We start from the raw sequence: 26,897 nt of genomic DNA, 5'->3' as shown, positions 1-26,897 counted from the left end.
CTGTCATGCCCTCCAGAGAGACAGTAAGGTGCATCACCTTCCATGATATAATTGAATGAGTGCTACTTGCAGCTGTCATATCTTATTATTATGTTTCATACGTGTAGGACAATATTGCAGAACACGGACACAATGCAGCCAAGCATGTAGCTTCATTAATCAGTGTAGATACGCCTAAAGTTGGCCCTAACATACAACAACGTACGACCAAGAAAAGGTTAGTATAGCTTATCAAATCAGCCTTAAGTTAATTCATTTACTCCCTTGACATTGTATACTTATATACCAGAGCGTTCGATCTGTTAGAGCTCGATCATCGCCGATAAAAAGGCTATGAAGAAACTGTTTGTAAGTCAACTTGAATGTAAAGACACTCCTGATGAGCCCAGGTATGTACTTCCTTACTGATAAACAATTAGCAGATTGCAATCGCCAATTGTTTTGTTCAACAAACATACATACATCTACTACGGTTGAACTTCTACATTCCAAATTAGAGGCTCTAGAATTTATAAAACGGAACTAGGAAAGGAATACTCTCTTCTAAAAAAAACTACATGTGCGTCTGTAGATAACTTCATCTAACATCACAAAGTGTCACCTTAACACAAAGAATTAAAGGCTATGTCAAAGTTTACGATACTATACATCTAAGCTCCTCGAGCTGTTGTTATTTTTGGCTTGACTGGACTGCTAGATGGTTAGATTTAGATCAACTCTGAATTGATTTTGATGTATATCAAAAAGGGCTTTGTTGTATGTATATAGAATTTTTCGAATATGAACTAGCTCAGACATTTAAGAGTCTTGTTCAAATGTTTAGATATTTCAGCCATTGCACAATCTGGTAGTCTTCAGGCCATTACCTGTGTTGTATAGTCATACCAACCACTGCAGACTCAACCAGTCTTTTGAACATTTTTGTACGTATAAATAGAGTAGGATAGTAACACATTTGTCTTGATGCTAACAAATAGCGATCATCGAGTATCTACCAAAACAATATTATTGGTTCTTTTTATGTGAGCATAGATAATAACTTTAAAAAATATGTCTAATGATGGGAAAATATGTCTCTGACAAAAATGACTTCTACCCTAGACAACACACTTGGGTTGTTGGTTTTAGTAATATCTTCATTTTTTGCATTATATTTTAAGAGTAGCAAATTTCTTAAATTATATTATAAATGCGGAGCATTTCATCAAAAGGCATATAACTTAAAATTTTAAGTATCACCTGATGACAGAAAGGTGTGCCACATTCCATGTACCTAGCAGATTATGTGTTTAGTAGTTGTCGGGTACCGTAATTAGGGGTACCCCCAATACTCCTAAACACGGCTGGTAAACACCCTCAGCACAAACTGCAAAGACTGATGGGCACGGTTCAGGTCAAGACCTCGTCTACCAAGGGACACAATCTCGCCTCGCCCGAGCCCGGCCTCGGGCGGGAACAGTAGTCCCGGACGAATTCACGCCTCGCCCGAGGGCCTCCTCAGACGGTGGGCGCACCCTCGGCTCGCCCGAAGCCCAGCTCGGGTAGGCTTCGTCGAGAAGCAACCTTGGCCAAGTCGTCTTACCAACCGACCGTATCGCAGGCGCATTCAATGCGAAGACCGCCTGACACCTTATCCTGACACGCGCGTCTCAGTCGGCAAGGTCGAAGTGACCGCAGTCACTTCGCCCTTTCAGTGACTGACCTGACAGGAAAATAGCGTCGCTCGCCCCGCTCCGACTGCTGTGCCACCCACCAGAGTAAGACTAACAACAGCCGAGTTCAGCCTCAGGTGCAACAGGAAGCTCCGCCTCGCCCGACCTTAGGCCTCGGCCTCAGGAGGAGGTCTCCGCCTCGCCCGACCTTAGGGCTCGCCCTCAGCCTCAGCCTCGAGAGGAATCACGTCCTCGCCCGACCCCGGCCTCGGCCTCAGGAGAAGTCTCCGCCTCGCCCAACCTTGGGCTCAGACCGACCGCGCCATAGGGGATACATCATTACCCTACCCCTAGCTAGCTTAGGCTACGAGGGAACAAGACCGGCGTCCCATCTGGCTCGCCCCGGTAACAGGTAATGATGGTTACCCGCGTGCGTCCATGACATCGGTGGTTCTCAGCCCCCTACGGAAGCAAGGAGATGTCAGCAGAATCCCAGCCGCACCGCCAGCTGTGCCTCTATGGGGCTCGGGCACTTCTCCGACGACCACATTATCGCGTACACAGGGCTCAAGCATCTCTCCGGCAGCCACGTTGGCATGTACACAGGGCCCAGGCACCTCTCTGCTAGACACATTAGCGCCTAGCTACACCCACATTGTACATCTGGACCCTCTCCTTGCATCTATAAAAGGGAGGTCCAAGGGCCTTCCTGCGGGGGGGGGGGGGGGGTCGCGCGGGGAGAACGAGCAAACGAACAGGCTCACTCGCTCTCTCTCTCTCTCTCTCGCGACGCTTGTAACCCCTACTACGAGCACACCCCCGGTGCGAGATAATACAAGCCGCGTTTTCCCCTTGTGTTCCATCTTGGGCCAACCCATCTGCGCAGGGGCACACAACGACAAATTTACTGGTTGGCCTACGGACCCCCCGGGTCCGAAACGCCGACAGTTGGCGCGCCAGGTAGGGGCCTGCTGCGTGTTAACGAACACCTTCCCGTTGAGTTCCAGATGGGTAGTCTTCAGCAACCTCTTCAGCCGAGGACGCTGCTCCGCTTCGGGAGTCTCGAGTTCATGTCCCTCGATGGTAGCTACGACATGGTACTCCTCCCCCAGCAGCGCGACAGCAACAGCGACGGCAGTCAGCTCGCCCGGCGGCGGCGAACTCGATGACGTCTTCCCCCCGTGGCAGAAGAGCAGCACCCGGGTTTGCCCCGCCACCCTCGTCACCGCAGGAGGAGGAGACGGTGCAACTGTGGCCACGCAGGAGGCGGCACCTCGTCGGTTGTCGGTCCAGAGCGAGTCGACGACACCGGCACCCCAGCGGGGGACATGTCAGGCGTTGTCCTCGCACCTAAGACAACGACGGATGTCATTTCCCCGCAACGTGCCAACCCCAAGCGGACTGATGACGCCAGCACTCTCGCGAAGGACTTGCTGGGCGTTAGCCTCGTACCTAAGATAACGGTGCAGTCCGTCCTCGACGTGACTTCCCCACTGTCCATCGACTAAGAGGTACCGTCCGTTTTCCACCCTGTGCCTTTTAGATTCAGCTTCGATCCACCAAGCGACCCTGCTTCCGTAAGCGCTTTCGTAAAGGCATACCCTAACCTTCTGGGGTACCATATGTGGTCATCTTGGGACCGACTGACGGCCGTCTCAACCTATGGGCCCCCGGGTTCCGAGGAAGAAGACGACCCCGACTCCGGTTGGGATTTCTCCGGGCTCCGTGATCCTAGTGCCATGCGAGACTTCATGACTGCATGTGACTACTGCCTCTCCGGTTGCTCTGACGATGGCCACAACCTTGACGACGAAGGTTGTGGCACAAGTCGCGAATGTTTCCACGTCGATCTGGGGGATCGCAACGAAGGCAACCACCTCGGTATGCCGGAGGATGGCGATCCCCCTGGGCCTGCTTCTCGCGTTGACATCTCGCGGGAGCTAGATGTATTCCCAGTCCCTGCGGGGGGTTAGGACACACAGCTTGAGCAAATTCGCGAGATGCAGGCCAAGCTCGACGAGGAAGCAGGCAACTTGTGCAGCTCCGGCAAAACATCGAGCAGGAGTGGGCAGGCCGAGCACTCTTCGGAGAAGCACATCATCGGGCCTGGGATGTCCAATGCCGTATCGTTGACGATGCCATGGCAAGGCTGCCCCCGGCCTCCATTGGGGTCGGCCAGAATCTAGCTGCAGCAGCGATGCTATTCCGAGCAATGCCGGAGCCATCCACCACCGAGGGGCGGCGTATCCAGAGAGAACTCAAGAATCTCCTAGAGGATGTCGCGGTCCGATGGGCCGAAAGCTCTGCCTCCCGAAGGCAGGGGTGCCACCCGGAGCATCGCGCAACGACTTCCCGACTCATGCGGGAGGCTTCGGTCCACACCGAGCGCACGCGGGACGAGACGCCTGCAGCCCCGGATCGCCTCGGCAACGAGCACCACTGCCGCGACCGTCGAGCCCGCCTCGACCATCGAGCCCGCCTCGACGAGAAGGTGCGCCGAGGCTACCACCCCTGGCGCGGAGGACGCTGCGACAGTGAGGAGGATTGGAGTCCCTCGCCCGAACCACCAGGTTCGTGAGCCTTCAGTCTGGCCATACGACGGGCGCCGTTCCCGGCTCGGTTCCGGGCCTCGACTACTATCACCAAGTACTTGGGGGGAAACAAGGCCGGAGTTGTGGCTTGCGGACTACCGGCTGGCCTGCCAGTTGGGAGGAACGGACGACGACAACCTCATCATTCGCAACCTCCCTCTGTTCCTCTCCGACGTCGCCCGGGCCTGGCTGGAGCATCTGCCTCCCGCGCAGATCTTTAACTGGGAGGATCTGGTCAAGGCCTTCGCTGGAAATTTCTAGGGCACGTACGTGCGCCCTGGGAACTCATGGGATCTCCGAAGCTGCCGCCAGCAGCCAGGGGAATTCCTGCGAGAGTACATCCAACGGTTTTCGAAGCAGTGCACCGAGCTGCCCAACATCACCGACTCGGATGCCATCGGGACGTTCCTCGCCGGCACCACTTGCCGCGACCTGGTGAGCAAACTGGGGCGCAAGACTCCCACCAAGGCGAGCGAATTGATGGACATCGCCACCAAGTTCGCCTCTGGTCAGGAGGCGGTCGAAGCCATCTTCCGGAAGGACAAGCAGCCTCAGGGACGACAGCAGGAAGACGTCCCCGAGGCGTCCGCCCATCGTGGCACGAGGAAGAAGTCCAAGACTAAGTCACAAGCGAAACGCGACGCCGCTGACACAGACCTTGTTGCTGCTGTCGAGCACAGGAACCCTCGGAAGCCTCCCGGAGGGGCCAACCTGTTTGACAAGATGCTCAAGGAGTCGTGCCCCTACCACCAGGGTCCCGTCAAGCACACCCTTGAGGAATGCGTCATGCTCCGGCGCTACTTCCATAAGGCCGGGCCCCCGGCTGAAGGTGGCAAAGGCCAAGACAACCACAAGAAGGAGGTCGACAAGGAAGAGGAGTTCTCGGAGGTCCACGGCTGCTTCATGATCTATGGTGGGCAAGTGGCGAACGCCTCGGCTCGGCACCGCAAGCAGGAGCGCCGAGAGGTCTGCTCGGTGAAGGTGGTGGTGCCAGTCCACCTAGACTGGTCCGACAAGCCCATCACCTTCGACCAAGGCGACCACCCCAACTGCGTGCCGAGCCCAGGAAGGGACCCGCTCGTTGTCGACCCCGTCATCGGCAACGCCAGGCTCACCAAGGTCCTCATGGACGGAGGCAGCAGCCTCAACATCATCTACGCCGAGACCCTTGGGCTCTTGGAGATCGATCTATCCACGATCCGGGCCGGTGCGGCGCCTTTTCATGGGATCATCCCCAGAAAGCGTGTCCTGCCCCTTGGACAACTCGATTTGCCCGTCTGCTTCGGAACTCCCTCCAACTTCCACAGGGAAACCCTCACGTTCGAGGTGGTCGGGTTCCGAGGGACCTACCACGCGGTGCTGGGGAGACCGTGCTACGCCAAGTTCATGGTCGTCCCCAACTACACATACCTCAAGCTCAAGATGTCGGGCCCCAACGGGGTCATCACCGTCGGATCCACGTACCGACACGCGTACGAATGCGACGTGGAGTGCGTGGAGTACACTGAGGCCCTTGCCAAGTCCGAGGCCCTCATCGCCGACCTAGGGTGCCTCTCCAAGGAGGTGCCTGATGCGGAGCGCCACGCCGGCAACTTCGAACCGGTTGAGGCGGTTAAGTCCATCGCCCTCGACCCCAGCAACGACGCCTGTAAGCAAGTCCGGATCGGCTTCGAGCTCGACCCCAAATAGGAAGCAGTGCTCGTTGACTTTCTCCGCGCAAACGCTGAAGTTTTTGCGTGGAGTCCCTCGGACATGCCCGGCATACCGAGGGATGTTGCCGAGCACTCATTGGACATCCGAGCCGGTGCCCGACCCATGAAGCAGCATCTGCACCGTTTTGACAAAGAAAAGCGCAGAGCCATAGGCGAGGAGATCCACAAGCTGATGGCCGCAGGGTTCATCAAAGAGGTATTCCATCCCGAATGGTTAGCTAACCCTGTGCTTGTGAAAAAGAAAGGTGGGAAATGGAGGATGTGCGTAGACTACACTGGTCTAAACAAAGCATGTCTGAAGGTTCCCTACCCTCTGCCTCGCATCGATCAAATTGTGGACTCCACTGATGGGTGCGAAACCCTGTCATTCCTCGACGCCTATTCAGGTTATCACCAAATCAAGATGAAAGAGTCCGACCAACTCGCGACTTATTTCATCACACCTTTTGGCATGTACTGTTATACTACTATGCCATTTGGCTTGAGGAATGCAGGTGCGACATACCAAATGTGCATGAACCAAGTGTTCGGGGAGCACATCGGCCGAACGGTCGAGGCTTACGTCGATGACATCGTTGTCAAGACAAGGAAAGCCTCCGACCTCCTCTCCGGCCTTGAAACGACATTCAAGTGTCTGGGAGCGAAGGGCGTGAAGCTCAATCCCGAGAAGTGTGTCTTCGGAGTCCCCCGAGGCATGCTCCTGGGGTTCATCGTCTCCGAGCGGGGCATCGAGGCCATCCCGGAGAAAATCGTGGCCATCACCAACATGGGGCCTATCAAAGATTTGAAAGGAGTATAGAGGTTCATGAGATGCCTTGCGACTCTGAGCCGCTTCATCTCGCGCCTCGGCGAGAAAGGATAACCCTTGTACCGCCTCTTAAGGAAGGCTGGGCGCTTCACTTGGACCCCTGAGGCCGAGGAAGCCCTCGGAAACTTAAAGGCACTCCTTACAAATGCGCCCATCTTGGTGCCCCCCGCTGCGGGAGAAGCCCTCTTGATCTACGTAGCCGCAACCACTCAGGTGGTCAGCGCCGCGATCGTAGTCGAGAGACGAGAAGAAGGGCATGCACTGCTCGTCCAGAGGCCGGTCTACTTCATCAGTGAGGTGCTATCCGAGACCAAGATCCGCTACCCACAAATCCAGAAGCTACTGTACGCAGTAATTCTGACGCGGCGAAAATTGCGACACTACTTCGAGTCTCATCCGGTGACTGTGGTGTCATCCTTCCCCCTGGGGGAGATCATCCAGTGTCGAGAGGCCTCAGGTAGGATAGCAAAGTGGGCAGTGGAACTCATGGGCGAGACAATCTCGTTCGCTCCTCGGAAGGCCATAAAATCCCAAGTCTTGGCGGACTTCGTGGCTGAATGGGTCGACACCCAATTGCTGACAGCCCCAATCCAACCTGAACTTTGGACCATGTACTTCGATGGGTCGCTGATGAAAACAGGAGCAGGTGCGGGCCTGCTCTTCATCTCACCCCTCGGGAAACATGTGCGCTACGTGTTGCGCCTCCATTTTCCGGCATCAAACAACGTGGCCGAGTACGAGGCTTTGGTTAACGGGCTGCGCATCACCGTCGAGCTAGGGGTTCGACGCCTCGACACTCGTGGCGACTCGCAGCTTGTCATTGACCAAGTCATGAAGAACTCCCACTGCCGCAACCAGAAGATGGAGGCCTACTGCGACGAAGTTCGGCGCCTGGAAGACAAGTTCTACGGGCTGGAGCTCAACCATATCATTCGACGATACAACGAGACTGCGGATGAGCTGGCAAAAATAGCCTCGGGGCGAACGACGGTTCCCCCGAACGTCTTCTCCAGAGACATACATCAACCCTTCGTCAAGATCGATGACACGCCCGAGCTCGAGGAGGCCTCGGCCCAGCCCGAGGTACCCTCGGCCGCCGAGGATGAGGCCCTGCGCGTCGAGGGAGAGCGGAATGGGGTCACGCCAAACCCGAACTGGCAGACCCCGTACCTGGAATATCTCCTCCGAGGAGAGCTGCCCCTCAACAAGGCCGAAGCTCGGCAACTGGCGCGGCGCGCCAAGTCGTTCGTCTTACTGGGTGATGAAAAGGAGCTCTACCACCGCAGCCCCTCAGGCATTCTCTAACGATGCATTTCCGTCACCGAAGGATAGGAGCTGTTGCAAGAGATACACTCGGGGGCTTGCGGTCACCATGCAGCACCTCGAGCCCTCGTCGGAAACGCTTTCTGACAAGGTTTCTACTGGCCGACCGCGGTGGCCGACGCCACTAGTATTGTACGCTCCTGCCAAGGGTGTCAATTCTACGCAAGACAGACGCACCTGCCCGCTCAGGCCCTGCAGACAATACCCATCACCTGACCATTTGTCGTGTGGGGTCTGGACCTCGTCGGTCCCTTGCAGAAGGCACCCGGGGGCTTCTCGCACCTGCTGGTCGCCATCGACAAATTCTCCAAGTGGATCGAGGTTTGACCCCTAACCAGCATCAGGTCCGAGCAGGCGGTGGCGTTCTTCACAAACATCATCCATCGCTTTGGGGTCCCGAACTCCATCATCACCGATAATGGCACGCAGTTCACTGGGAAGAAGTTCCTGGACTTCTGCGAGGACCACCACATCCGTGTGGACTGGGCTGCCGTAGCTCACCCCATGACGAATGGGCAGGTGGAGCGTGCCAACGGTATGATTTTGCAGGGACTTAAACCGAGGATCTACAACGACCTCAACAAGTTTGGCAAGTGGTGGATGAAAGAGCTACCCTCGGTGGTCTAGAGTCTGAGGACGACGCCGAGCCGAGCCACGGGTTTCTTGCCGTTCTTTCTAGTCTATGGGGCCGAGGCTATCTTACCCACAGACTTAGAATACGGTTCCCCGAGGACAAAGGCGTACGATGACCGAAGGAACCAGACCAGCCGAGAAGATTCATTGGACCAGCTGGAAGAGGCTCGGGACATGGCCTTGCTACACTTGTCACGGTATCAGCAGTCCCTGCGACGCTACCACGCCCGAAGGGTTCAGCCCCGAGGCTTCCAGGTGGGAGACCTGGTACTTCGGCTATGACAAGAAGCCCGAGGGCGCCACAAGCTTACTCCTCCCTAGGAAGGGCCGCTCATCATCGCCAAGATTTTGAAGCCCGGGACATACAAGCTGGCCAACAATCACGCTTGTAACATCCAACAGCTACGTCGCTTCTACCCTTAAGATGTTTCAAGTCGTTCATATACCTCGTTTTCTTTACATGCATAAATAAAGTCTAACCGTCAAGGAAGGATCAGCCTTGCCTCGGCAAAGCCCGACCCTCCCTCGGGGCTAGAAGGGGGGAACCCCCTCTGCATCAAAAATTTTCTACCAAGAAAGATTTTCTACCAAAGCAACTTTTGTGCCTTCTCGACTATATCGATAACAGAATCCTGCAAACGAGTAAGAGTGCACGTAAGCGGCAAGGCCGACCGAGCTGAGGGACTCCTACGCCTCCGGGATACGGATACCTCACTCATCACCTTCCGCGAAAAGTAACTCTCGCTCGGATAAGCGATTCTGCTACCGACGAACAAGTCCTGATACTCGAAACGAGAGGAAAGGAAACACAACTTTATAACACGACGATAAAAGTGTTTAGGCCTCAGCGGCCGCGAAAAACACATGTATACTGCAGACAAACTGTTCCTGCAGGGATCAGACGTCGACAGGGGAGCAGCGGCACCCTCGGCATCGTTTCCACCCTCGGTGGAATCTGGCCCGGCCTTAGACGGCGACACGAGCGGAAGGATCTCCACCTCGAAGGAGGACGCCAGCACCGCGCTTGGGCCCGCAATGGCCATGTCAAGCCTCTGGACCTCGGCTAAGGCAGCCACATCTTCGTCGGGTAGGCAGTACCCCTCGCTGACCCGCTCCAGATCCACGTCGTAATGGGAAGCGAGCACGGCGAAGGCCCGCCTAACGCCGTGGTGCAGCGCCCCACGGAGTCTGTTGCGCACATGGCCACCCAAGGCCCGCAGGTGACTCTGGGGGGAGCTACCCGAGGGGACGTCGTCGAGGTCAAAGGCCTGGCAAAAGGCCGAGATGACCTCGGACATAGCCACGCGGTCGACCTCTTTCTGCTCAGCCGCCTGGGAAAGAGCCTTGACGGACTCGTGAAGAGCCGTCTCGAACTCTGCAGATAGCCGAACAAAATTCTTTAGACACAAGTTGAAGAATGAAGCTGAATTGAGGTCACAAAGCGGTCGAAACATACCTTCGGCCCGGGCACGCTCCTGCGAGGCCACGACTTGGGCGGACTGGGCAGACCCGACGGCCACGACCAGATCCTCAGCAAGGGTCCTGGCCCGAGCGGACGCCTCGGCTAGCTGCTCCGTAGCCTCAGCCAGCTAACCCCTAAGGGCCTCAGCCCGGCCCACGGCCTCGGCAGCTTGGCTCCGAGATTGGTCCCGCTCGCCGATGACCTGGCCAAGCTCCAGCTGCCGCTGCTGCATATCCGTCCGTGCCAACGCCGCCTCTGCCCATGCCGCCGCTACCTCCGACTTCAGCTCATCACAGAGCAGCCGAAGGTCTACCACCTCGGTGCTCCGTTGGGCAAGGTGTTCATTAGCCTCGGCAAGCGCAGCCTTCTGGGACCGCAGCGAACCCCAGACGCCGCTCTCACGGCGGATGAACAGCGACTTGGCGGTGCTCATATCCGCAAGTTCCTGAGGAAGGAAAACAGGATATTACAAAGAATGCCCTGGTCACGTAAGGTGTACGCCTAAATCCTTACCTGGCAGACCTTGGGAACGTCCCTGGAAAGGACCTCCATGGTCAACCGAAGCGACCTCATCGCCGCCTCGGCATGCTCACGGAGCTCATTCTGAGACTGCTCCTCCCGCTCATCGTTGAGGAAAAGGAGGAGCTCCGAGGCGCCGTGGCTCCAGAACCGGAACGGCTGCTCGCGCCACTCATTTGGGTTGCGCTGCGCGGGGATAAGACCACTGCTCCCCAAGACAGGCCGCAGTTCTGCGCCCCCCTCCACTAAGGCGTCGGGTCCCCCTGCAGTCGACACGTCGGACACCATCGCCGTCGACGTGCTGGGCCTCCCCTCGGCTAAGGTGGCTGGCCTCCGATCACCAACCACGGCAACGGCGGCCGCCCTCTCCTCGTGGCCGAGAACGGGGAGGACGGGGACGACCACGAGCGGTGGCACCTCAACCATCCCGACATCGGAAGTGATGGGCGGCTCCGCGGGCGAATCAGCGATGGCCCCGGCGAGGGTCGATGTCGACGCCGGCAACAGGTCAGGCGGGCTTGGAGCCGCGGCCGCATCAGCAGTCTCCCCCGGCACGATGGCCGCCCTGACGGAGGGGTCAGCTTGGGAGGCTTGCCCCATGGCAAGTCGCACCGCCTAGGCTCCTCGCTCGAGGGCACCTTGCGCGGAGGCCAGCCAACCGGCATGGCGCGCCGTGGCACCAGCTGCAGAAGCCGGTTCCGTCTTGAGGGCCTTCCTGGGGGCCAGACTGGCCAAGCCCTGCCTCCGCTTGCCGAAAGGAAAAGAGAGAGGGCAAGATCAAGACACACGGAGAAAAAACCAAAACAGAGGTATCCTCAGATACTTACCCGCTCCGGACCAAGGCCAATCGTGCTTGCGGGGAGGCCCCTCGGGCCTCGGTCCCCGCAGGCGCTGCCAATGGTTGCCCTGCTGCCGACTCCGGCGCCGCCTCCACCTCGGGCGCCCGAGGCGCCGAAGGGGCAACCTGCCCAGGCGTCGTCACGATGACCGGAGGATCAACCCCCTGTGCAGCCGGCACGGGCGCTTGCTCTTGGGGAACAAGCAGATCGGCCTGACTCCCCGGAGTCACCTCAATTACCTCGGCCAAGGGGTCAAGTACCCCCTCGGCTTGCCTCCGCTCCTCGGACCGGGACCTTGATGTCCCGGCCCCAGATACTGATGGCGCCAGCCCACTTGGAGGCTGGCTCGGCGACCCCTGGCCCAGCCTCAGATCCGGGCTAAGGCTAAGACGGGCCGCCATGTCGTCGTCCTCGTCATCATCGTCGTCATCGTCGTCGTCAGGCGTCTCCGGCGATGGCTCCCTCGGGAGCTCGTCCCTCTCCTGTCTCCGACGACGCTTCTCCAAGGCTTCCCGAGCCCGCGTCCGCTCGCGGGCCCGGGCCTTTTCCGCGTCCTTCTTCCCCTTTTTCTTCTCCGCGGCGATCCTCCGCGCGGCTCGGCCCACCACGTCCTCCGGGACCGGTGGCAGGGAGAGTTTAAAACCCCTCAACCCCTGGGGATGAACGGAGATCCCAACGGTAAGAATCAAAGGCAACTTGGCGCAAAAGTGGAGAAGGAACAGACACTCACCAGGGACACGTACCCACGCTCGGGACGCATCACGGGCTGGGTAAGGGCGCCGACATCTAGCCTCCCTACCATACCCGCTACCCGCCTGCGGAGATCGTCGGCGGAGAGGGAAGACGAGGACATATGCGAGCCCTTCTTAAAGGGAAATAGGCTTACACCTTTTTCCTAATTGATTTTGGTGGTTGAATTGCCCAACACAAGTAATTGAACTAACTAGTTTGCTCTAGATCATAAGTTCTACAGGTGCCAAAGGTTCACAACAAACCAATAAAAAGACCGAGAAAGGATTCAAAAATAGAGAGCAAAGTCAGCCAAAGTGTGCCCTAGTCTGGCGCACCGGACTGTGCACCAGGGACTCCTACTCCGAACTGCTCACATTCGGGAATTCTGGAGGCCGCTCCGCTATAATTCACCGGACTGTCCGGTGTGGCACCGAACAGTGTCCGGTGGCGCACCGGACTGTCCGGTGTACCAGCGGAGCAACGGCTACTTCGCGCCAACGGTCGTCTACAGAAGGCATTAAATGCGCTACAATGCGCGCCAAAGTCAGAGCAGAGCCAGATGGCGCACCGGACACTGAACAGTGCCTGTCCGGTGGCCCAGAAGACAGAAGCTCCAACGGTCGGAATCCAACGGTTTGGTGACGTGGTAGGCGCACTGGACAGTGTCCGGTGGCGCACCGGACTGTCCGGTGCGCCATGCGACAGCAGCCTTCACCAAACGGCTAGTTTGGTGGTTAGGGCTATAAATACCCCCAACCACCCACCATTCATTGCATCCAAGTTTTCTGACTTCCCACACCTTACAAGAGCTATAGCATTCAATACAAGACATGCCAAAGAGATCAAATCCTCTCCCAAGTCCATAGATCATTCCCAATCAATTAGTGACTAGTGAGAGAGTGACTTGTGTACATTTGAGCTCTTGCGCTTGGATTGATTTTTTTCTCATTCTTTCTTGTGATCAACTCAATTGTAACCGAGGCAAGAGACACCAATTGTGTGGTGGTCCTTGCGGGGACTTTGTGTCCCATTTGATTGAGAAGAGAACCTCACTCGGTCTAAGTGACCGTTTGAGAGAGGGAAAGGGTTGAAAGAGACCCGGTCTTTGTGACCACCTCAAAGGGAGTAGGTTTGCAAGAACCGAACCTCGGTAAAACAAATCATCGTGTCTCACTCTTTATTTGCTTGTGATTTGTTTTTCACCCTCTCTCTCGGACTCGTTCATATTTCTAACGCTAACCCGGCTTGTAGCTATGCTTAAGTTTTTAAATTTCAGATTCGCCCTATTCACCCCCCTCTAGGCGACTTTCAATTGGTATCGGAGCCTGGTGCTTCATTAGAGCTTAACCGCTCAAAGTGATGTCGGGAGATCACGCGAAGAAGATGGTGATTAGCAGTGAGAAATCTGCTACAAGCCACGGGAAGGCCCCATCAAGGGAGTCCGCCAACAAGAAGAAGGATGGATCCCCTTCACGCATTCGATCGCACAAGAGTGGCGAGAAGAAGAAGAAAATGAAGAAAGTGGTCTACTACGAGACCGATTCTTCCTCGCCCTCTACATCCGGATCCGACGCCGCATCCGTCACTTCTAAGCGCCAAGAGCGCAAGAAGTATAGTAAGATTCCCCTACGCTATCCTCGCATTCCTAAGCATACTCCATTACTTTTTGTCCCATTAGGCAAACCACCGACATTTGACGGTGAAGATTATTCTAGGTGGAGTGATATGATGAGATATCACCTAACCTCACTCCACAAAAGTATATGGGATGTTGTTGAGTTTGGTGTACAGGTACCATCCGTAGGGGATGAAGACTATGATGAGGACGAGGTGGCCCAAATCGTGCACTTCAACTCCAAAGCCACCACTATACTCCTCACCTCTCTAAGTCGAGAGGAGTATAACAAGGTGCAAGGATTGAAGAGTGCCAAGGAGATTTGGGACGTACTCAAGACCGCACACGAAGGAGACGAGGTGACCAAGATCACCAAGCGGGAGACGATCGAGGGGGAGCTCGGTCGCTTCCGGCTTCGCCAAGGGGAGGAGCCACAAGAGATGTACAACCGGCTCAAGACCTTGGTGAACCAAGTGCGCAACCTCGGGAGCAAAAAATGGGATGACCATGAAATTGTCAAGGTTATTCTTAGATCACTCGTTTTTCTTAACCCTACGCAAGTACAATTAATACGTGGTGATCCTAGATACACACTAATGTCTCCCGAGGAAGTAATAGGAAAATTTGTGAGCTTTGAATTGATGATCAAAGGCTCAAAGATAATCATCGAGCAAGATGGCCCCTCCACGACCGAAGCACAACCGGTCGCATTCAAGGCGACGGAGGAGAAGAAGGAAGAGTCTAGATCAAGTAGACTCCCCATCGACGCCTCCAAGCTCGACAATGAGGAAATGACGCTCATCATCAAGAGCTTCCGCCAAATCCTCAAGCAAAGGAGAGGGAAGGACTACAAGTCCCGCTCCAAGAAAGTGTGCTACAAGTGTGGTAAGCCCGGTCACTTTATTGCAAAATGTCCAATATCAAGTGACAGTGACAGGGGCAACGACAAGAAGGGAAAGAGGAGAGAAAAGAAGAGATACTTCAAGAAGAAGAGCGGCGATGCCCATGTGTGCCGCGAGTGGAACTCCAACGAGAGCTCCTCCGACTCCTCCTCCGACGAGGACGCCACCAACATCTCCGTCACCAAAGGACTCCTCTTCCCCAATGTCGGCCACAAGTGCCTCATGGCAAAGGACGACAAAAGGAAGAAGGTAAAATCAAGATCCTCCACTAAATATGCATCCTCTAGTGATGGAGATAATTCTAGTGATGAGGAGGATAATTTGCGCACCCTTTTTGCCAACCTAAACATGCAACAAAAGGAAAAATTAAATGAACTAATTAGTGCTATTCATGAGAAGGATGAACTCTTGGACTCTCAAGAGGACTTCCTAATTAAAGAAAACAAGAAGCATGTTAAGGTTAAAAATGCTTACGCTCTAGAAGTAGAGAAATGTGAAAAACTATCTAGTGAGCTAAGCACTTGCCATGATATTATTGCCAACCTTAGAAATAAAAATGCTAAAATAATTGCTAAGGTTGATTCAAATGTTTGTGATGTTTCAATTCCCAATCTTAGAGATGATAATGTTAGTTTACTTGCTAAGATTGAAGAATTGAATGTCTCTCTTGCTAGCCTTAGGATTGAAAACGAAAAATTAATTGCTAAGGCTAAGGACTTAGATGTTTGCAATGTTACCATTTCCAATCTTAGAAGTGAAAATGACATTTTACATGCTAAGATTGTTGAACTAAAATCTTGCAAACCTTCTACATCTACAGTTGAGCATGTTTCTATTTGCACTAGATGTAGAGACATTAATGTTGATGCTATTCATGATCACCTAGCCTTAATTAAGAAACAAAATGATCACATAGCTCAACTTAATGCCAAAATTAATGAGCATGACTTAGAAAATGAAAAATTTAAATTTGCTACAAGCATGCTCTATAGTGGGAGACGCCCTGGCATCAAGGATGGCATCGGCTTCCAAAAGGGAGACAATGTCAAACTTAATGCCCCTCCTAAAAGATTGTCTAACTTTGTTAAGGGCAAGGCTCCCATGCCTCAGGATAACGAGGGTTACATTTTGTACCCTGCCGGTTATCCCGAGCACAAAATTAGGAGAATTCACTCTAGGAAGTCTCACTCTGGCCCTAATCATGCTTTTATGTATAAGGATGAGACATCTAGTTCTAGGCAATCAACCCGTGCTAAATTGCCTAAGAAGAAAACTCCTTTTGCATCAAATGATTCTAATATTTCATTTAATACTTTTGATGCATCTTATGTTTTGACTAACAAATCCGGCAAGGTAGTTGCCAAATATGTTGGGGGCAAACACAAGGGGTCAAAAACTTGTGTTTGGGTACCCAAAGTTCTTGTATCTAATGTCAAAGGACCCAAAACCGTTTGGGTACCTAAAATCAAGAACTAAATTTGTTTTGTAGGTTTATGCATCCGGGGGCTCAAGTCGGATCATAGATAGCAGGTGCACAAACCATATGACAGGGGAGAAGAAGATGTTCTCCTCCTACGAGAAAAACCAAGATTCTCAACGAGCTATCACATTCGGGGATGGGAATCAAGGTTTGGTCAAAGGATTGGGTAAAATTGCTATATCACCTGACCATTCCATTTCAAATGTTTTTCTTATAGATTCTTTAGATTATAACTTGCTTTTAGTTTCGCAATTGTGTAAAATGGGCTACAACTGTCTTTTTACGGATATAGGTGTTACTGTCTTTAGAAGAAGTGATGATTCAATAGCATTTAAGGGAGTGTTAGAGGGTCAGCTATACCTAGTAGATTTTGATAGAGCTAAACTCGACACTTGCTTAATTGCTAAGACTAACATGGGCTAGCTCTGGCATCGCCGACTAGCACATGTTGGAATGAAGAATCTTCACAAGCTTCTAAAGGGAGAACACATTTTTGGACTACAAATGTTCATTTTGAGAAAGACATAGTTTGTAGCGCATGTCAGGCAGGGAAGCAAGTTGGTGTTCATCATCCACACAAGAACATCATGACGACTTACAGGCCACTTGAGCTCCTACACATGGACCTATTCGGCCCGATAGCTTACATAAGCATCGGCGAGAGTAAGTACTGTCTAGTTATTGTGGATGACTATTCTCACTTCACTTGGGTGTTTTTTTGCAGGAAAAATCTCATACCCAAGAGACCTTAAAGGGATTCTTGAGACGGGCTCAAAACGAGTTCGACTTAAGGATCAAGAAAATAAGAAGCGACAACGGAACGGAGTTCAAGAACTCACAAATCGAAGGCTTCCTTGAGGAGGAGGGCATCAAGCATGAGTTCTCTTCTCCCTACACGCCACAACAAAATGGTGTAGTGGAGAGGAAGAATAGAACTCTATTGGACATGGCAAGGACCATGCTTGATGAGTACAAGACTTCGGATCGGTTTTGGGGGGAGGCGGTTAACACCGCGTACTACGCCATCAACCGATTGTATCTACACCAAATCCTCAAGAAGACATCGTATGAACTCCTAACCGGTAAAAAGCCCAATGTTTCATATTTTAGAGTCTTTGGTAGCAAATGCTTTATTCTTGTTAAAAGAGGTAGAAAATCCAAATTTGCTCCTAAGGCTGTAGAAGGCTTTTTACTAGGATATGATTCAAACACAAGGGCATATAGAGTCTTTAACAAGTCCTCTGGACTAGTTGAAGTTTCTTGTGACATTGTGTTTATGAGACTAACGGCTCTCAAGTAGAGCAAGTTGTTCTTGATGAGCTAGATGATGAAGAGGCTCCGTGCGTCGCATTAAGGAACATGTCCATAGGGGATGTGTGTCCTAAGGAATCCAAAGAGCCTCCACAAGCACAAGATCAACCATCTTCCTCCATGCAAGCATCTCCGCCAACTCAAGATAAGGATGAGGCTCAAGATGATGAAAGCAAAGATCAAGAAGATGAGCCACCTCAAGAGGAGAGCAACGATCAAGGGGGAGATGCCCATAAGGAAGATGAACAAGTTCCAAGACTGCCACACCCAAGAGTCCACCAAGCAATTCAACGAGATCACCTCGTGAACACCATCCTCGGCGATATTCAAAAGGGGGTAACTACTCGATCTCGTGTTGCTCATTTTTGTGAACATTACTCTTTTGTTTCCTCTATTAAGCCACACAGGATAGAGGAAGCACTTCAAGATTCGGATTGGGTGGTGGCGATGCAAGAGGAGCTCAACAACTTCACTAGGAATGAGGTATGGCATTTAGTTCCACGTCCTAATCAAAATGTTGTAGGAACCAAGTGGGTCTTCTGCAACAAGCAAGACAAGCATGGTGTGGTGACAAGGAACAAAGCCAGACTTGTGGCCAAGGGGTATTCACAAGTCGAAGGTTTGGATTTCAGTGAAACCTATGCACCCGTAGCTAGGCTAGAATCAATTCAAATTTTACTTGCCTATGCTACTTACCATGGATTTAAGCTTTACCAAATGGACGTGAAAAGTGCCTTCCTCAATGGACCAATCAAGGAGGAAGTCTATGTTGAGCAACCTCCCGGCTTTGAAGATAGTGAGTATCCTAATCACGTATATAAACTCTCAAAGGCGCTTTATGGGCTCAAGCAAGACCCAAGAGCATGGTATGAATGCCTAAGAGATTTCCTTATCACTAATGGCTTCAAAGTCGAAAAGGCTGATCCTACTTTATTTACTAAAACTCTTGACAATGATTTGTTTGTATGCCAAATTTATGTTGATGATATTATATTTGGGTCTATTAACGAATCTACATGTGAGGAATTTAGTAGGATCATGACACAAAAATTCGAGATGTCTATGATGGGGGAGTTGAAGTACTTCTTGGGATTTCAAGTGAAGCAACTCCAAGAGGGCACCTTCATTAGCCAAACGAAGTATATTCAAGACATTCTAAACAAGTTTGGGATGAAGGATGCCAAGCCCATCAAGACACCCATGGGAACCAATGGGCTTCTCGACCTCAACACGGGAGGTAAATCCATAGATCAAAAGGTATACCGGTCGATGATAGGTTCTTTACTTTACTTATGTGCATCTCGACCGGATATAATGCTTTATGTATGCATGTGTGCAAGATTCCAAGCCGATCCTAAGGAAGCTCACCTTAAGGCCGTAAAACGAATCTTGAGATATTTAGTTTATACTCCTAAGTTTGGGCTTTGGTATCCTAGGGGATCCACATTCGATTTAATTGGTTATTCGGATGCCGATTGGGCAGGGTGTCAAATTAATAGAAAGAGCACATCGGGGACTTGCCAGTTCTTGGGAAGGTCTCTGGTGTCTTGGGCTTCAAAGAAGCAAAATTCCATAGCTCTTTCTACCACCGAAGCCGAGTACATTGTCGCAGGCCATTGTTGCACGCAATTGCTTTGGATGAGGCAAACCCTTAGGGACTATGGTTACAAATTAACCAAAGTTCCTCTTCTATGTGATAATGAGAGTGCAATCCGCATGGCGGATAATCCCGTTGAGCATAGCCTCACTAAACACATAGCCATTCGATATCATTTTCTAAGGGATCACCAACAAAAGGGGGATATCGAGATTGCATATATTGACACCAAAGAACAATTAGCCGATATCTTTACCAAGCCACTAGATGAACAAACATTTAACAAACTTAGGCATGAGCTAAATATTCTTGATTCTCGAAATTTCTTTTGATGCTTTTGCACACATAGATCATTAATATACCTTTGATCATATCTCTTTTATATGCTATGACTAATGTGTTTTCAAGTGTATTTCAAACCAAGTCATAGATTGAAAGGGAATTGGAGTCTTCGGCGAAGACAAAGGCTTCCACTCCACTCCATCAAATTACTCATGCTTCGCCGTCGCTCCGAGCAACTCTCCAACTTTGGTATAATCTTCACTCTTATGTTATTTATCATAGGGAGAGAAAGTAAGGGCTTATATTTCACTCAAGTATCCATTTTTGGCGATTCATGCCAAAGGGGGAGAAAGTATTAGCCCAAAGCAAAAGGACCGCACCACCACCAATTTTCAAAATTTTGAGTTAAGAAAAGATTTTTCAATTGATGATTTTTCAATCTGTATCTTATTGTTGATATAATTTCAAATTGGTTCAACCTCTTCAAAACTAATATCTAAAACCCTCTTGAACACTAAGATGAGGATTTGATTGAGGGGGAGTTTTGTTTAGTCAAAGGAAAAAGCATTTGAAACAGGGGGAGAAAATTTCAAATCTTGAAAATGCTTCTCAAAATCTTATTCATTTACCTTTGACTATTTGCAAAAGGACTTTGAAAAGAATTTACAAAAGAATTGCAAAAACAAAACATGTGGTGCAAGCGTGGTCCAAAATGTTAAAAATAAAGAAACAATCCATGCATATCTTATGAGAATTTATTGGTTCAATTCTAAGTAACCTTTGCACTTACATTATGCAAACTTAGTTCAATTATGCACTTCTATATTTGCTTTGGTTTGTGTTGGCATCAATCACCAAAAAGGGGGAGATTGAAAGGGAAATAGGCTTACACCTTTTTCCTAATTGATTTTGGTAGTTGAATTGCCCAACACAAATAATTGGACTAACTAGTTTGCTCTAGATCATAAGTTCTACAGGTGCCAAAGGTTCACAACAAACCAAAAAAAAGACCGAGAAAGGATTCAAAAATAGAGAGCAAAGTCAGCCGAAGTGTGCCCTGGTCTGGCGCACCGGACTGTCCGGTGTGCCACCGGACTGTGTCCGGTGCGCCACTGGACAGTGTCCGGTGCACCAGGGACTCCTACTCCGAACTGCTCACCTTCGGGAATTCTGGAGGCCGCTCCGCTATAATTCACCGGACTATCCGGTGTGCCAGTGGAGCAACGGCTACTTCGCGCCAACGGTCGTCTGAAGAAGGCATTAAATGCGCTACAGTGCGCGCCAGAGTCAGAGCAGAGCCAGATGGCGCACCAGACACTGAACAGTGGCTGTCCGGTGCACCACCGGACTGTCCGGTGGCCCAGAAGACAGAAGCTTCAATGGTCGGAATCTAACGGTTTGGTGACGTGGCAGGCGCACCGGACAGTGTCCGGTGGCGCACCGGACTGTCTGGTGCGCCATGCGACAGCAGCCTTCACCAAACGGCTAGTTTGGTGGTTGGGGCTATAAATACCCCCAACCACCCACCATTCATTACATCCAAGTTTTCTGACTTCCCACACCTTACAAGAGCTATAACATTCAATACAAGACACACCAAAGAGATCAAATCCTCTCCCAAGTCCATAGATCATTCCCAATCAATTAGTGACTAGTGAGAGAGTGACTTGTGTTCATTTGAGCTCTTGTGCTTGGATTGCTTTTTTTCTCATTCTTTCTTGTGATCAACTCAATTGTAACCGAGGCAAGATACACCAATTGTGTGGTGGTCCTTGCGGGGACTTTGTGTCCCGTTTGATTGAGAAGAGAAGCTCACTCGGTCTATGTGACCGTTTGAGAGAGGGAAAGGGTTGAAAGAGACCCGGTCTTTGTGACCACCTCAACGGGGAGTAGGTTTGCAAGAACCGAACCTCGATAAAACAAATCATCGTGTCTCACTCTTTATTTGCTTGCAATTTGTTTTTCACCCTCTCTCTCGGACTCGTTCATATTTCTAACGCTAACCCGGCTTGTAGTTGTGCTTAAGTTTATAAATTTCAGATTCGCCCTATTCACCCCCCTCTAGGCGACTTTCACCTTCAAATCAACCCCCGGCTTCATCTCCGAGAGCTACAACCGCCGCTCTGCCAAAGGGAGCACCCTCCGGCGATGGATGGCGGCAACAACCCCCGCAGCGGTGAGCCCCTCATCTCTTAACTTCTGCAAGGTATCCAGAAGAGGCTGGAGCATCTCCTGTTTCTCGTGCGTGGCCCCCCAGCGCCAGTTACTGTCGGCGGCGGTCACCACTCGTTGAGAAAACGACGGAAGCCTCCCGTCATCGTTCCAGAGATAAAACCACCGGCGCTGCCACCCCTTGTTCGAAGACATAAGGGTGGCGGGGATGTACTGCTGCATGCGCCCTGGCCTCAGCTGAAAGGTGCAGCCACCGGCCCGCATCGCCATACAAACCTTCTTCGCCTCCATCGTCGAGGCAAAGAGCTCCGCGGAGAAGAGATGAGTCCATAGATCCCTGTGAGGGTCAATCCCCAAAAAACCCTCGTAAACCGCCGCGAAGATGGCCGCTTGCACAATGGAGTTGGGGTTGAAGTTGTGCAGCTCCACCCCGTAGTAGTGCAGGAGCGCCCGCATGAAACGGCTCGCTGGCACTCCAAACCCCCGCTCGTGGAAGGGGATGAAACTAACCACATACCCCGGCGGTGGAGTCGGGTCGGCCTCACTCGCGGGGGTCATCCACTCCGGCTGCGGCTCACCGGAGAGGGGACGGAGCAAACCATCGGCAACAAGGGCCTCCAGATCCTCCACAGCGACGGCGGAGAAAGGCCACGGGTCGCGCGGCGGAACGACGGTCACCTTGTCAGCCATCGCTGAACGAAGGGGGTGGAGGCGGAGGGGATAAGGTGCACAGTTTTCTTTTCTCTGGCTATTCTCTTAGGTTGCGAAAACCAAAGCAGAAGGCAAGCGCAAATGGCAGAGTAAAGAACCACCACCAGCCCTTCTTCCGGGTATATAAAGGCCCAGGCGAGATCCATTCAAAACTTCGCCCGAACTCGCCGTGAAATTCAAACTCGAAGGTGAAACGCCTGTTCCTCGAACGACTCGCGCACGCGCAACGGCTGCCTCGCGAATCGCCCGTCCCGTCGCATTAACTCCTCGGCAGGGCAAGCGACACCTTTGGCAGGCGAAGCGGGCGTCATTTCACCTCCGTCGTGATGACCGCGTCAAAAAAGGTGCACCGCACTATTTAAATTCATATCCTTTTCCTCTTCGTATTTTTCTCTCTTGCTATAGGGACCGGGAAAGAGGATATTTCAAAAAGGATCCTTCTCAGCGAAGGAAACGGGCCCCCGAGCCCTCCTACTGATCAGGGGTTCGAAGGATGGCCCCTCGGAAGGGTTCGACAGCCACCCCAGAGCAGTTGGGCCCCGAGCCCATTACTGATCAGGGGTTCGAAGGCTGGCCACTCGGAAGGGTTCGACAGCTGCCCCAGAGCACTCGAGCTCCGCACCCTTTACTGATCAGGGGTTCGAAGGCTGGCCCCTCGGAAGGGTTCGACAGCCGCCCCAAAGCATGCAAAGTGAGGGATGACTTTGGGTACGTCCGTTACATGGCCGAGGCTCGGGCTACGCTCCCGAGGTACCCTAGGACATTTCTGAGACCAGCAGGAGCGATTTTGTAACGGAATCCCACCAGAGGGAGGCATCGAGCCCTTGGACCCTATCGAATGGGTCCAGGTCCGGCAAATCACCTGCAGGTACTTTTGGAGCGCGCCTCTAGGCCACTAGCCGACCCTTATCAAACGGGGCATGGGCGTCCACTCGGATCACCAGTTAGCAACTCACTGGAGACACCATGTTCGGTGCCCTCCGAGGGCAACATGGCGCTTTCCCCCCTTCCTCCTTGAGGAAAGGCGACGAAGGGCGTATAAAAAAGTCGAGACAGTCCTTGATCGTCCTCTCGCTCCGTGCAGAGGCTCGGGGGCTGCTCTCGCAACCCGGCTACGGCCAAACCGTTGACAGCATCAACAAACCAGCCTAAAAACTCGGAACCTGACCATGCACCCGGGCTACGACCAGGCCGCATGAGGGAACAACAAAGTCGACCGAGGCATCACAAAAAGCATTAAGACCTCAGAGGAGTCAAACCACTCCTCCGAGGCCTCGGGGGCTACACCCGGCGGGTGCGCTCGCACGCACCCACCGGAACAAAGTATAACCGAGAAAGGCCGGTCCCCTCAAAAAAATGCGGCAAAGCCTCCAAGCGAGTACCAACACTCCCTTCGAGGCTCGGGGGCTACTGTCGGGTACCGTAATTAGGGGTACCCCCAATACTCCTAAACACGGCTGGTAAACATCCTCAGCACAAACTGCAAAGACTGATGGGCACGGTTCAGGTCAAGACCTCGTCTACCAAGGGACGCAATCTCGCCTCGCCCGAGCCCGGCCTCGAGCGGGAACAGTAGTCCCGGACGAATTCACGCCTCGCCCGAGGGCCTCCTCAGGCGGTGGGCGCACCCTCGGCTCACCTAAAGCCCAGCTCAGGCAGGCTTCGTCAAGAAGCAACCTTGGCCAAGTCGCCTTACCAACCGACCGTATCGCAGGCGCATTCAATGCAAAGACCGTCTGACACCTTATCCTGACACGCGCGTCTCAGTCGGCAAGGTTGAAGTGACCGCAGTCACTTCGCCCTTTCACTGACCGACCTGACAGGAAAACAGCGCCGCTCACCCTGCTCCGACTGCTGTGCCACCCACTGGAGTAAGACTAACAACAGTTGAGTTCAGCCTCGGGCGCAACAGGAAGCTCCGCCTCGCCCGACCTTAGGCCTCAGCCTCGGGAGGAGGTCTCCGCCACGCCCGACCCCAAGGCTCGGCCTCAGCCTCGGCCTCGAGAGGAATCGTGTCCTCGCCCGACCCCGGCCTCGGCCTCAGGAGAAGTCTCCGCCTCGCCCGACCTTGGGCTCGGACCGACCGCGCCACAGGGGATACATCATTACCCTACCCCTAGCTAGCTCAGGCTACGAGGGAACAAGACCGGCGTCCCATCTAGCTCGCCCCAGTAACAGGTAATGATGGTTCCTCGCGTGTGTCCATGACGTCGGTGGTTCTCAGCCCCCTACGGAAGCAAGGAGACGTCAGCAGAATCCCAGCCGCACCGCCAGCTGTGCCTCTACGGGGCTCGGGCACTTCTCCGACGGCCACATTATCGCGTACACAGGGCTCAAGCATCTCTCTGGCAGCCACATTGGCATGTACACAGGGCCCAGGCACTTCTCTGCCAGACACGTTAGCGCCTTGCTACACCCCCATTGTACATCTGGACCCTCTCCTTGCATTTATAAAAGGGAGGTCCAGGGCCTTCCTGCGGGGGGGGGGGGGGGGGGGTCGCGTGGGGAGAACGAGCAAACGAACAGGCTCACTCTCTCTCACTCACTCTCTCTCTCTCGCGACGCTTGTAACCCCTACTACGAGCACACCCCCGGTGCGAGATAATACAAGTCGCGTTTTCCCCTTGTGTTCCATCTTGCGCCAACCCATCTAGGCAGGGGCACGCAACGACAAATTTACTGGTTGGCTTACGGACCCCCCGGGTCCGAAACACCGATAGTAGTGGCCTAGAAACCAATTCATTTGTAGCTTCATCCCACTTTTTAACACGCTCATTTTCATCTATATAAGAGATCCCCTCTCGCTTGAATTTTACGAAACCTCAAGGTTTTTCAGCATTGAAAACTTGTGTTGGTTGGCTAGATGACTTTTTTGTTTTGTACTTCCTGCATACCAAAATGATCAGAAGTCTGACCCAGATACCATTTGCAATAAACTCAATCAATATTTTTCAGAAGGATAAAATTAACTTCCATCACCAAATCGACCTGATGGTTGTGTTCTGATGGTTAAGTTCCTCCTGCTAAGCGACCGTCTGACCTTCCCCCTCACCGCTGCTAGCTTTTTCTGCTCTCACTTGCGTTGTGCGGTTCTTCTCGCTGTGCTCGTCTCGTGCAGATCTGCTCGACGTGTGAACCACCGCGTCGCCGAGAAGGAGATCGTCGTCGTCCTCTCCTTCGCCTCCGCGGCCCTTGTCGAGAGCAGTGTTGCCGTCGTCGACCACCTCACCTTCCTCGTCTCTCACCTTCCTCCCCTCCAAAATATCACAGTCGCTTCCTCCTCTTCCTTGCAGAATCCAATCGTACATGGCCTGTTGAAGATCTTAGGGATTTGATTTACCGTTTTCTATTTCTGATTTTCGCTGAAGAAAAAATCATGTCTTTGTGGTGTTTCTTGAGCGATGTGTTGGGTTATTTATGCCTTCTAGATGGAGGAGGGAGCACGGGCAGAGGAAGTGCCAGTGCGACGGTGCACATTACCAAATGCACCAGATACTGTATTTATTTCAATAAATGGTAACTCCACGCCACAGACATGCGAAACATTTAAAAAGAAAACATCATTTCTCATAATAAAAAATATCCTAAATAGGTGTAGTTGGCATATCTTCAGTAGCACCTGTTTGTTTAGTATGCTTGCTTGCCGTGAGTCTAACTAGATATCTTGCTAGGTGATCTATTTTGAACTGCATCCTTTGCGTGGTGTTCCTTTCTTTTGATCTACTGCATTGAGTGTGCTGTTGACAATGACCCATTGTAAAAAGAACTTGTGGTGCTATGCACTTGCTTTTGGACTTAGTAGACTTGGTTGATGCACTGTTATTTTGGAGAGGTTAGATTTTTCATTCATCAAGCTACGGATTTTGAGAGGTTTTCAAACGTCAATTCATCTTCAGCAACATTTCTCCGTCCCGGATAGTGATGATCCATCTAAACAATTTTTCTTTTTGGTAAAAGGAAACACTTGAGGAATCTGAATGGTGAAATATATAGACACTTAGTCTGAGATTCTTCATTGTTTGATGTTTTCCAGATTTTCAGTTATACTAAATGATGATGCAAGGTTGAATTTTGGATCAACTTATACAACACGCTGATGATGCACATACGTGGTTTTGAAAACTTTAGTTCTTATTAGGGTAGCTGAATGTCTGGAAATATTTCTCTTTTTTCCCTGATGTATAGGAGAGCACATGTTGAACATTTCTTCATCCATTTACAGGATTACCTAGCTTATGGTGATCCATGAAGTGACATAAAATTGTTTTCACTGATGCAAAAGATTTGCTGAAAGAACTCTTGCACATTAGATTCGTTCCTATGTTTGCTGGTAGTAAATAGCATGCCAGCGGTTCAATTTTTTAATTTTTCTCTCTCTTTTGCTTGCTGTGTAACACACTTTTCTTTCCAAAAAATCATATCGCATTACTTGTTTTCTGTCTAGGCTGCATACAACATTGGTTCAAGGCTCTGCTTCTTGCCCTCCAGAAGATTAAGGTATCTCAGGAGCAGAAAAATTCTGCATTGCGACAGCTGAGCCACTTTTGATGTTTGCC

The 26,897-nt window shown here is 52.0% G+C and overlaps 1 long non-coding RNA gene across 1 annotated transcript; it reads left to right on the top strand.

Moving 5' to 3' along the window:
• Nucleotides 1–293: 293 nt before the first annotated feature.
• Nucleotides 294–26,852, top strand: LOC103647383 (uncharacterized). Its single transcript, XR_562806.2, has 2 exons — nucleotides 294–389; nucleotides 26,786–26,852. It is a non-coding gene; the product is annotated as an uncharacterized lncRNA (long non-coding RNA).
• Nucleotides 26,853–26,897: the final 45 nt, after the last annotated feature.

This window comes from Zea mays, chromosome 2, assembly GCF_902167145.1.
Source record: "Zea mays cultivar B73 chromosome 2, Zm-B73-REFERENCE-NAM-5.0, whole genome shotgun sequence".
In the NCBI taxonomy this organism is placed as follows: domain Eukaryota; kingdom Viridiplantae; phylum Streptophyta; class Magnoliopsida; order Poales; family Poaceae; genus Zea; species Zea mays.
This window is presented reverse-complemented; position numbering and strand designations above follow the sequence as displayed.